Here is a 12216-nt window from a genome sequence, read left to right as displayed (position 1 = left end):
ATCATTCCTGTCTTCCCCCTCACACTCATCTCCACATTCCCTACTAATCCCAGGTGAGGCCGCCTGGGCGAGGTACTGGTCATACTCCCCAGTTGTATCCCCCCGACCAAGAGTCTGAAGCTCCAGGACACTGCCCTTGAGGCGGTAGAGGTGGGATCCCTCGCTAAGTCCGAGGGAAAAACCGAACCTGGAGGGTAAACAGATGATGATGATGATGAGAATGGCTCTGGAAAAGACTAATGAATACAACGTTCGATTAGGACATCTTTTTATAGATTTTAAACAAGCCTATGACAAAGTAAAGAGCTTGACATTATGGGAAACAATGAAGGATTTTAAATCCCCACAGAAGTTAATAAAACAGACTAAGATGACCCTGGAGAACAACAGGCGGCAGGTAAAAGTGCAGGGAAGTCCGCGAAGAGTTTTCAGACCTGCAGAAGGCCTAAAGCAAGGAGATCCCTTATCATCAGTATTATTGAACCTAGTGCTGGAGAAAGCTGTAAGATCAATAACTAGTAATCCGGGTGGTAATATTTACAATAGACTGATCCAAGTTTTCGCTTATGCAGATGATGTGGTGATAACTGCCAGAAGTAACGAGGCACTTACAACTACCTTGAGGGAGCCGAAAGTTGCGGCTGTGTTTTTGGGCTTGGAGATAAGTGAGGCTAAAACTAACTAAATATATGGTAACATAGAGAAATGGAATGAACACTGAAAAACTCCAAGTGGATTATTCCACATTTGAAGAGGTAGATAGTAGTAATAACATCAGAAAATAAAGGTGTGACAGATGTTGTAAATCGGCTCCCAACAGATCCTGCAGAGTACTGTAGCCCCCCCGCCCCCCCCCCTTCTGAGAAGTAAAATCTTTAGCAGGAAATTAAACCTGACTCTAACAAAACAATAATTAAACCAGTACTTATGTATGGGAGTGAGGCATGGGTATTGACTGAGGCCACAGAGAGGAGATTAAATGTGTGGGAAAGGAGAGTACTGAGGAAGAGGTTTGACCGGTGAAGGAGGGAGGTTTATGGAGAATCAGAACAAACGAAGAAATAAGATTATTGTAAAAGGAGCCGGACTTGGTGACCTCAGTCAAAATGAGACGAATTAGATGGGTGGGGCATGTGCAACGGATGGAGTAGAGAAGACTTCCAAGGAGGGCACTGACGGGGCACCCTGGGGGCAGGAGAAGGAGAGGTCGGCCCCGGATGAAATGGATGGGAGATGTGGCGACTGATCTGAGGAACGTTGGAGTCAGGGGTGCCGTGGGCGTGCTGAGGACCGGGACGACCGGAGAGCTGTGGTCAAGGAGGCCAAAGTCCTTTAAAGGACCGTAGAGCCATGGAGCAAGTCAAATTTTTATGGTCTGACAAAGTGGCTTATTCCATTTCAATGAAACCTACAGTTTCATAGTGCATCACATACATCCATTCACAGAAATTATTCGAGGTGATGACCGGATGGCTCACTACCTAAAATTAACACCTAGAGTGGTGCAGAAGAAGCGAGAATAGTAGAATAGCACAACCTCGATATATCATGATACATTTATACAGTATTTGAAGCAATTATTTTCGTTATTGTCATAATGTGCAGGGTACTTACAAAAAATCATCGCCCCCGGGTGGGCTCGAACCACCAACCTTTCGGTTAACAGCCGAACGCGCTAGCCGATTGCGCCACGGAGGCTCACGACGTGCTGTGATATGGAAGGTTGTAGCCATCGGTTGTATGTTATCCTGTGATCTTCAGACGTAAGGAAAATTATCATAATGAGACTATGGCGATTCTTTATTATTATTATTATTATTATTATTATTATTATTATTATTGTACCGGGCGGTACACCTCCACGCCGCTAATTTAAAATGTGCGCCAGTTGAAAATCCTCTGCTGGAGGAAGTCTGAACTTTATCTACGGTATTAATTTTCTACTCACCGGGCGAGTTGGCCGTGCGCGTAGAGGCGCGCGGCTGTGAGCTTGCATCCGGGAGATAGTAGGTTCGAATCCCACTATCGGCAGCCCTGAAGATGGTTTTCCGTGGTTTCCCATTTTCACACCAGGCAAATGCTGGGGCTGTACCTTAATTAAGGCCACGGCCGCTTCCTTCCAACTCCTAGGCCTTTCCTATCCCATCGTCGCCATAAGACCTATCTGTGTCGGTGCGACCTAAAGCAAATAGAAAAAAAAAAAAAAAAAACAAAAAAAAATTTCTACTTTCTCAGAAGATGTCACTACCTGGAAATTTTGGAGTTTTTGAACTGTGTCATTTTCGACGTATTTTTGTTTTGCTTGTAGTAAGAAGTGTGAGCCGCCTCTGTGGTGTAGTGGTTAGTGTGATTAGCTGCCACCCCCGGAGGTCCGGGTTCGATTCCCGGCTCTGCCACGAAATTTGAAAAGTGGTATGAGGGCTGGAACGGGGTCCACTCAGCCTCGGGAAGTCATCTGAGTAGAGGTGGGTTCGATTCCCACCTCAGCCATCCTGGAAGTGGTTTTCCGTGGTTTCCCACTTCTCCTCCAGGCGAATGCCGGGATGGTACCTACCATAAGGCCACGGCCGCTTCCTTCCCTCTTCCTTGCCTATCCCTCCCAATCTTCCCATCCCTCCACAAGGCCCCTGTTCAGCATAGCAGGTGAGGCCGCCTGGGCGAGGTACTGGTCATTCTCCCCAGTTGTATCCCCCGACCAAGAGTCTGAAGCTCCAGGACACTGCCCTTGAGGCGGTAGAGGTGGGATCCCTCGCTGTGTCCGAGGGAAAAGCCGACCCTGGAGGGTAAACAGATGATGATGATGATGAAGAAGTGTGAACTTTCTCTTCTAGAGGACACTACTGAAAAACTACAATGGTGCACCCTAGTGCGATGTGAAAGAACTATTTTTTGGAGAAATTTTTATTTCAAAAGTTTGTTTCTTGTTAAATTTCTTTCTGTTATTGTTTAAGTTGGCTGTATACCCCTCTCTTTCCCCTTGTTTTGTATTTAGCCAATCCCGAATTTCTTTAATCAATTTCTGACCAATCTGATGTATCTTCCCCCAACTTGAATATGTTGCTGTACCCTACCCAATAAAGTGATTGTGGGCGGGTGTTTTCTTCCCTAAAACGCCTCGAACTTTCCGCGAGAGTATATAAACTGCTGATTTTTGGGTCTCTGCGCCACTTCTGTACCATCTCTCAGTGTGTAAAGTACATAGCAGGGGGCGGGTAGCGCCTCTTTCTTCGGCAGCGGTCAACAATGGCCGATTAATAACTTCTTTCCTTGCTAGCTCAGCAGTTTAACTCTCGGGGCGGGTCCGAAGTTTTTCCATAATGTAACCTTCCTTAAAATGTAAAGACCTTTGGTATCTATTCTATCTTTAAACTACATATCGGGATAGAGAGTGCTTAACCCTCTCGAGCTCCCACTCATATTGTTTTGAGGTGAACTTATTTTTCTCAACCTATTCTTCTTTAACGTAATGTAAATTGTTTCTTTCTTAAGTCACCTCTTTAGTATGGGATTAGCCCTTGTATTAACGGCCTAGTGCCAAGTAGGTTTTAAACAAAGAGTATTAGGAGCGCAAGTTCGCCTCCTCTCAAATTGTTATTTTAGAGGTCGTGTAATTAATCTTTTCTCACTTAATAGACCTCAGTAGGTTGGGTATTTTACCCCTGTGTCTATGTCCTGAGAGGACAACTTGAAGGTGGAGTTTGGTGTGGCCTTTCAGAGGCTTAAAGTTTGAGAGCGAGTAGCTCTTTCTTGAAAATTGAGTGTTGTATGCCTCGAGGAGGCTTTTCTGTGTAATTTGGAGCAAGTGCTCCTGAGCATGAATGGGGTTTTCTGCCCCTCTGTTAAAACTTATTTTGAAGTAAGGTTGGGCTGATTGCCCAAGCATTGTGAAGTCGGGGCGCGAAGCCCAAATCCAGTAAATTGTGTAACTACATTTTGTTGACTTGCTACTCTGTACCTGCCATGCTTGTTATTTTCTTATTTTGAAAAGAAAATATAACCTTGTTAATTTTACATGAACTCTAATTTCGTAGCTTGAGACCCGTTCACACCCGCACCTTCTTTCACGCATAACTACCACAAAAACACGGTAACAAGTGGTAGCAGAGCGTGGTTGAATGGGTCTCAATTTAGCCCCTTTTGACGGCTAAACATTGTTTTGTTCCGAACTCTAACCATTTTCTCAGTTGCTGGAATTTTTTGAGTTTTTCAAACTTGTTCTGTCATCATGCCCGGCCCTCGCGATGTTCTCCATCTTAACTATTTGCGCAAAGAGGAGTTGATCTATGAGTTAACTATCAGAAATGTGCAATCTGGAGGCACGGTTGCGATAGACACCAACAAGCTTAGAGAGTCCCTTGATTTGCCCATTTCCATCCCCAATTTGGGAGAGAAAGAAATTGACGACTCTCTTTCCACGATCACCGAGAATGCTACTGGGCTAGCATCGGTAGTTAGTTTTTTGACGAAAATGATCCTTCTCCTAATCAAATTAAGCGTGTGCAAGCCAGGCTATATCATTTTTCAAATAGAGTTAACGATCTGTTGTCTCTGAAGTTGAATGACGTTCAGAGGAAGGAAGCTAGTACGTTGCTTGAAAGTATTTCTGAATTATCTAGCAAGGTCACTCAATTGTTAACTGGGGAAGTTCCTCCCAAAATTGATCAACCCACCACGATGAATGTAGGTAGCGAGGAAGAGCCTCCTAAGGGAGAAGCCAATAGGATAACCGTTGCCGCTCAAACTATCTCTGCTCCATTGGACAACGAGTCTGAACGCCGTGCATCGTTGAGTAATATACGTTCTGAATTAACTTCCTTGCCATTGAAACCTTTACCTACTATGTCACCCGGGTTTAGCAGCTTGCCTCATCCATTGGCAATGTTGCTCAGAGGTATCTCTAAGTTTTCCGTTAATACCACCAGTGACGTAATTTCATTTTTAAGATTTTTAGTTGAATTTCAGGATCATGCTCTTGTGTTTTCTCTTTCTCCATGTCATATTTTGCAAATTATCTATCCCTATGTAATAGGTATTCTCTCAGACAAAATAGTTAGAGCCATTGCCGAGCAATCATCGATTGAAGACTTCCACGCCCACTTGCTAGCTAACTTCATCCCGGCCAGGGCAAGGTCCTCCCTTATTCAGAAGTACTATTATCGGGTACAGCGCTTGGATGAAAACTTGGCAGATTTCATCCAAGATATTAAGTTCTATACTAGGGTGTTTGCTCTTCACTTCCCTGAGGATCAGATTGTACAAGCTATTGTGGAAGGAATTTCACCATCCTATAGGTCATATTTGTGTTTCGCGGCGTGCCCGCAAACCTTCTCTGAACTTGAAGCATTGGCCGTCTCAGCGGAAGGAGTTAGATACGCCGACTCCTTGCGTGTCGCGAAAGAACCCCCTCCCTCTTTTAGTAATCTTCGGCCTCCACCTCGCCGACCAGTCACACCCCGTAAATGTTATGCTTGCGGGTCGCCCGACCATCTGCGCAATAAGTGTCCACTGATCAAGCCGAGTGGGATAAGGAATGGGGCCGGTTCATCACAAGGCTGTTTTAAATGTGGGGCTTTCTCACATATCGCCAAAAATTGCCCAAATTCAAATAGCACCCCCTCCTGCTCAACTTCTGGAGCAAACTCCACCAATGCCAATAATAAAAAATGACTAGTGGCTTCGGCTGAGTCGACTAATCCCTCTTCCCGAGGCTCAGCCCCTGGTAAACAGGTCGTAAATTCAGGGAATGTTCAATCTGCAAACCTATCTTTTGAATGCCCCAAAGAATGTCTTCGGATTGCGGCGGATACCCCCGCACCTGTTCCTTTCCTTAAGATTGAGTTAAATAACGAGCCTATAACTGCTCTATTGGATTCAGGCAGTGTTTGTTCAATTATTTCGGACCAATGGTATTCAAAATTGCAATCTGTTTGTAAACTACCTGACTATGTCTCTTCTCCTGTTCAATATGTTTCGGCTAATTCATCTCCATTGGAAATCCTAGGTTCTGTAAATGTCAAAATTCGTATTTTTAAATTTACATGGAAAATCAAATTGTTTGTGGCTAAGCACTTGTCTTGCCCCATTATATTGGGAGCCGACTTCATTTCTTACACTGGTCTTGTGCTCGATCTCGAGAGTAGGTCGTGCACATTCAAATTTGCGTCCAATTGTAAAATTCCCTTGTTAAAGTGTAATTCTGTATCATGTTCATCTATTTCGCCTACCCAGGATGAGATGTTGTTAGACCTTAGACATCTACCTGAGGAGCAGGCTGATAGTATTCGTAAATTATGTCAGTCATTTCCAGAGGTGTTCTCTGATACTCTTGGTGTTACTGACCTTATTGAATACAAAATTGAGGTCACGGATTCGATTCCTGTCCGTTTTCCACCATATAGGCTATCTCCACCTAAAATGAAGGCATTGAAAGAAATCATCGATCAAATGTTGAAGGACGGTATTATTAGGCCCTCTAAGTCGGCGTATTCTTCGCCTATTTTTCTAGTCCCGAAACCCCAAGGAGGCTTCAGGCCTGTCATTGATTATAGGGCTCTCAATCGGAAGGTGGTGTTGCAATCCGTGCCCCTTCCTGACCTTCATTCTTGTTTTTCATGGTTTCGTAAGGCCAAGTTCTTTACTATCTTCGACTTGAATCAAGCCTATAATCAAATTCCCCTTGCCGAAGAGTCTAAACATCTTACAGCGTTTGCCACGGACTGGAACTTATACGAATACAACCGCGTGCCTTTCGGGCTCCCCACGGGAGCAGCTGTACTCACTAGGCTGCTAGATAGGGTCTTCTCCGACATCAAATTTGAGTACTTGTATCACTACTTGGATGATGTCGTCGTATTTTCGGAGACCTTTGAAGAACATCTAGATCATCTGCGAGAAGTTCTCAATCGCCTTCGTAAGGCTGGGTTAACTGTCAAGTTGTCCAAGGTGGCCTTTGCTAAGCCCTCTATGTCATTCCTAGGGCACATTGCGTCACCTGATGGTGTTGCCGTCGATCATTCCAGAACACAGGCCATCCGTGATTTTAAACCTCCCAAGGACGTTAAGGGTATCGCCAGATTCATTGGTATGGTCAATTTCTTCAGGAAGTTTATTCCTAACTTCGCTAATAGAGCGGCGCCCTTAAACCTTCTTCGTAGGAAAGGCATCAAATTCGAGTGGGGACCTTCTCAACAAGCCGCTTTTGAAGATCTTAAATTAGCTCTCTGTAATGCCCCTGTACTTGCTATGCCTGATTTCTCGAAGAAATTCATCGTCCAAACCGACGCGTCGTCGTCAGCAGTAGCTGCAGTCCTTCTTCAAGAGACTGAACTAGGGAGGCGACCCATCGCCTATGCATCTAGGACTCTATCGGCTCAAGAAGCCAAGTATTCTATCTATGAGCTCGAAGGGTTGGCAGTCTTATTTGCCTTAGAGAAGTTCCGTCTCTATCTGGAACATGTCAAATTCGACCTGGAGACAGATAATCAAGCCTTAAGCTGGGTCTTAGGTAGGCCGCGTCGTACTGGTCGTATAGCCCGTTGGGCCATCCGTATTTCTGCCTTCCAATTCGATGTCCGGCATATCAGAGGTACCGAAAATGTTGTTGCTGATGGACTCAGCCGTATGTTTTCCAACGACGTTGAGAACCATGAACCGGTCGATAGTTCATCTCCTCCCGAGTCCATGCTATCTGATGTTAATGCCATCTTAACAGATGCTCCCATGCTCTTTAGGGATATCGAGAAATACCAACGTGAAGATCCGAGGCTGGCTCCGATAATGGAAACCCTTTCTTCTGGGGAACATGTTGTCCCTTATGTTCTGAGGAATGGTGTTTTATGTTGCCCATGGAGGCATGATAAGATGAAATTTGTCGTTCCAGCTGTTCTTGTACCAATGATCTTCAAGTATTATCATAAGACCCCATTAGGAGGGCATCTTGGTATCTTTAAAACTCGTGAAAAGATTCGTGAAAGGTTCATCTGGAAGGGTATGGACGGTGAAATCCGTGAACTAGTAAAAGCTTGTTAATCTTGTTTGCTCAGTAAACCAACCATGTCCACCAAGGTAGGCCTTCTGTCTTCGCATCAAGCGTCGCGCCCCATGGAACGCCTGTATATTGATTATGTAGGACCCTTCCCCCAGTCAAAGGGAAATGCCAACAAGTTCATCTTTGTATGCGTAGATGGTTTCACAAGATTTTCCTGGTTATTTCCGACTAAGCTGGCTACCGCTCAGTCCACCATTACTTGCTTAAATTCTATTTTTTCCTCTTTTGGTCCGTGCCAATATATTGTGTCTGATAATGCTAAGGCGTTCACATCAAATCTTTTTCGTAAATTCTGTTTTGACTTGTCCATCTCTCATGTAACTACTTCTGCTTATTACCCTCAACCATCTCTGGCTGAACGGGTTAACCGTAATCTCAGGTCCGCGCTTATTGCCTATCAACATGAAGATCATTCCAGGTGGGATACGTCCCTGCATTGGTTAGCTTTTGCTTTGAATTCGGCATTTCATGAATCACATAAATTTACTCCAGCCTCTTTGATGTTCAAGTTTGTTCCCAACACGCCGCTCTCTAACCTCTGGTCCCTGAGTGACATTCTACCTGAGACAATAGATCCGGACAACATTAAAGATCTTTGGAAGAAGGCTAAAGCCAATCTTACAGTGTCTCATGAAAAGGTTAGGGAAAGGTATGATCGTGGACGGAGACCCCCCCTTTGAAGGTAGGTGACCAAGTAATGGTCAAGAATTTTGTTCCCGCGGGCAAGCTTGCCCCCAGATTCCATGGGCCGTGTGTCATTCTCGATTTCCTTACGCCGGTTACGTTGTTATTAAGCAATCCAGCCACCGAGAGGATATTTAGGGTTCACTTGTCGCAGGTGAAACCTGTATAATTTCTGTGCTAACTTGCCTCATATTATCTTGAAAGGAATATGAAGGTTATATATATATTTTTTGAGTTTCACTTTTAACGCTTTCTGCCCCTTCTATAGTATTTTGTTTTATATGTAAGCATTCTTGTGAAACCTGCCCCGAACCGTTAAACTGCCATCCTGTCCTTGCCACGGCCATTACCACGCTCCCGTCTCCTGCTCCACTCTACACAGTGGCTTAATTAATGCCATGGATATCTGCACGCCGCTGGCCCCTCAACCTCTCCACAAGCCTGTGCCCTCAAAAAGGATGATGGTCCAACAAATTCTGCCGCCTAGTTTTAATGTTTCAGTGCCCCCGCAGCCGCGCGGCGCCGTGCCGCGACTGGGATAGAGGAAGGGCCCCCTTGACCCCAGCGAGGACGACATGTGCACGGCGAGCCGGAGCTCTCCTCCCGGCCAAGGCTGATGTGCGGCGCACGACCTACTACTTGCCCGCAGCCTGTATATGTTCACCGCGGGCGCGGCGTGCTTCAACACCACTGCTCCCCTCATAGTGCGGCCGAGCGGTATCTCAGGGTACTTGTGGGGTCCGAGCGGCCGCCTTTGGACGCAAGCCGCAACGGCCGGTCTGGCCATCCAACTTAATCAACATCAACTACATGGACAGTTACGATCAGCAATTACTGTACCTGAGAATTCAACAACAATATCTGGTGGACTTAGAAAATATTTCCTCAACTTTAAAACTAAAGTTTTCCTTCTGAATTCAACTTCTACAAACATAAAGACTTTACTTCGCCAGTCACAACAAAAATTTTGAAACTGAATCATACCACATTAAGAAAATCCTATAAATACTTCTGCAATTAATCTCCATATCAACATCAAAACTTGGACCTTGTTTCCAAACAAATTGCATGTGTCACCCCTGGAGGAACTTTTGGGGGGGGGGGGGAGGTCTGTACCGGGCGGTACACCTCCACGCCGCTAATTTAAAATGTGCGCCAGTTGAAAATCCTCTGCTGGAGGAAGTCTGAACTTTATCGACGGTATTAATTTTCTACTTTCTCAGAAGATGTCACTACCTGGAAATTTTGGAGTTTTTGAACTGTGTCATTTTCGACGTATTTTTGTTTTGCTTGTAGTAAGAAGTGTGAACTTTCTCTTCTAGAGGACACTACTGAAAAACTACAATGGTGCACCCTAGCGCGATGTGAAAGAACTATTTTTTGGAGAAATTTTTATTTCAAAAGTTTGTTTCTTGTTAAATTTCTTTCTGTTATTGTTTAAGTTGGCTGTATACCCCTCTCTTTCCCCTTGTTTTGTATTTAGCCAATCCCGAATTTCTTTAATCAATTTCTGACCAATCTGATGTATCTTCTCCCAACTTGAATATGTTGCTGTACCCTACCCAATAAAGTGATTGTGGGCGGGTGTTTTCTTCCCTAAAACGCCTCGAACTTTCCGCGAGAGTATATAAACTGCTGATTTTTGGGTCTCTGCGCCACTTCTGTACCATCTCTCAGTGTGTAAAGTACATAGCAGAGGGCGGGTAGCGCCTCTTTCTTCGGCAGCGGTCAGCAATGGCCGATTAATAACTTCTTTCCTTGCTAGCTCAGCAGTTTAACTCTCGGGGCGGGTCCGAAGTTTTTCCATAATGTAACCTTCCTTAAAATGTAAAGACCTTTGGTATCTATTCTATCTTTAAACTACATATCGGGATAGAGAGTGCTTAATCCTCTCGAGCTCCCACTCATATTGTTTTGAGGTGAACTTATTTTTCTCAACCTATTCTTCTTTAACGTAATGTAAATTGTTTCTTTCTTAAGTCACCTCTTTAGTATGGGATTAGCCCTTGTATTAACGGCCTAGTGCCAAGTAGGTTTTAAACAAAGAGTATTAGGAGCGCAAGTTCGCCTCCTCTCAAATTGTTATTTTAGAGGTCGTGTAATTAATCTTTTCTCACTTAATAGACCTCAGTAGGTTGGGTATTTTACCCCTGTGTCTATGTCCTGAGAGGACAACTTGAAGGTGGAGTTTGGTGTGGCCTTTCAGAGGCTTAAAGTTTGAGAGCGAGTAGCTCTTTCTTGAAAATTGAGTGTTGTATGCCTCGAGGAGGCTTTTCTGTGTAATTTGGAGCAAGTGCTCCTGAGCATGAATGGGGTTTTCTGCCCCTCTGTTAAAACTTATTTTGAAGTAAGGTTGGGCTGATTGCCCAAGCATTGTGAAGTCGGGGCGCGAAGCCCAAATCCAGTAAATTGTGTAACTACATTTTGTTGACTTGCTACTCTGTACCTGCCATGCTTGTTATTTTCTTATTTTGAAAAGAAAATATAACCTTGTTAATTTTACATGAACTCTAATTTCGTAGCTTGAGACCCGTTCACACCCGCACCTTCTTTCACGCATAACTACCACAAAAACACGGTAACAAGTATTATTATTATTATTATTATTATTATTATTATTATTATTATTATTATTAGTGGCCATTTACCCTCAAACTTTGGTTTTTCTCTCGTACTCAGTGAGGGATCCCACCTCTACCACCTCAAGGGCAGTGTCCTGGAGCGTGAGATTTTGGGCCTTGAGATACAACATGGGAGGATGTCCAGTACCTCGCCCAGGTGGCCTCACCTGCTATACCAGGGCCTCTCAAACACCCAAAATCTCATGCGTGCAAATCGAGGTGCAAGAGCTCCGTGCACTGTGCATCGGTTCCACTCGGCTCGGCTCGGACCAGCGCTTCGTCTGTTCGCTACTCGGCTAAGCTCGGTTCAACTATGGCTCGGATCTGGAGCGCTAAGGAGCAAGTTAGGAAGACGGTGACAGGAGGAGCGAGCGAGACAGGCGTGGGGAAAGAGAGAGACAGCGCTGTTGTTCTAAATCGAGGAGCGGGGGTCTGCACACTGGGCAACCAAGCGAAGTCGTCTTTTGCACCGTGCATGCGCCTGGTGCATGCACCCTGAGAGGGCCTGTGCTATAGTAAACAGAAGCCTTGTTGGGGGATGGGAAGTTTGGAAGGGATAGAGAAGGAAGATGGAAGGAAGCGGTCGTGCATCCCGGCATTTGCCTGGAGGAGAAGTGGGAAACCACGGAAAACCATCTCGAGGATGGCTGAGGTGGGAAACGACCCATCCCCCCCACCTCTACTCCGTTGACCTCCCGAGGCTGAGTGAACCCAGTTCCAGGCCTCGTACCACTCTTCAAATTTCTTGGTAGAGCTGGGAATCGAACTAGCGCCTGCGCGGGGTGGCAGCTAATCACAATAACCACTATACCACAGAGGCGGACCTCGGTATTCTCATTGTGATAATTTTACTTCCGTCTGAAG

The 12216-nt window shown here is 45.1% G+C and overlaps 1 protein-coding gene and 1 non-coding gene across 4 annotated transcripts in view; both read right to left on the bottom strand.

Moving 5' to 3' along the window:
• The window catches only part of LOC136875673 (calcitonin gene-related peptide type 1 receptor), a 409243-nt gene that overhangs the window by 172826 nt on the left and 224201 nt on the right, over nucleotides 1-12216 (bottom strand). The window lies entirely within an intron of this gene.
• TRNAN-GUU (transfer RNA asparagine (anticodon GUU)) lies at nucleotides 1625-1698 on the bottom strand. The gene has a single exon. It is a non-coding gene; the product is annotated as a tRNA-Asn (tRNA).

Source organism: Anabrus simplex, chromosome 6 (assembly GCF_040414725.1).
Source record: "Anabrus simplex isolate iqAnaSimp1 chromosome 6, ASM4041472v1, whole genome shotgun sequence".
Taxonomy (NCBI): domain Eukaryota; kingdom Metazoa; phylum Arthropoda; class Insecta; order Orthoptera; family Tettigoniidae; genus Anabrus; species Anabrus simplex.
The sequence above is the reverse complement of the archived record's forward strand: the minus strand, read 5'-3'. Positions and strand labels throughout refer to the sequence as shown.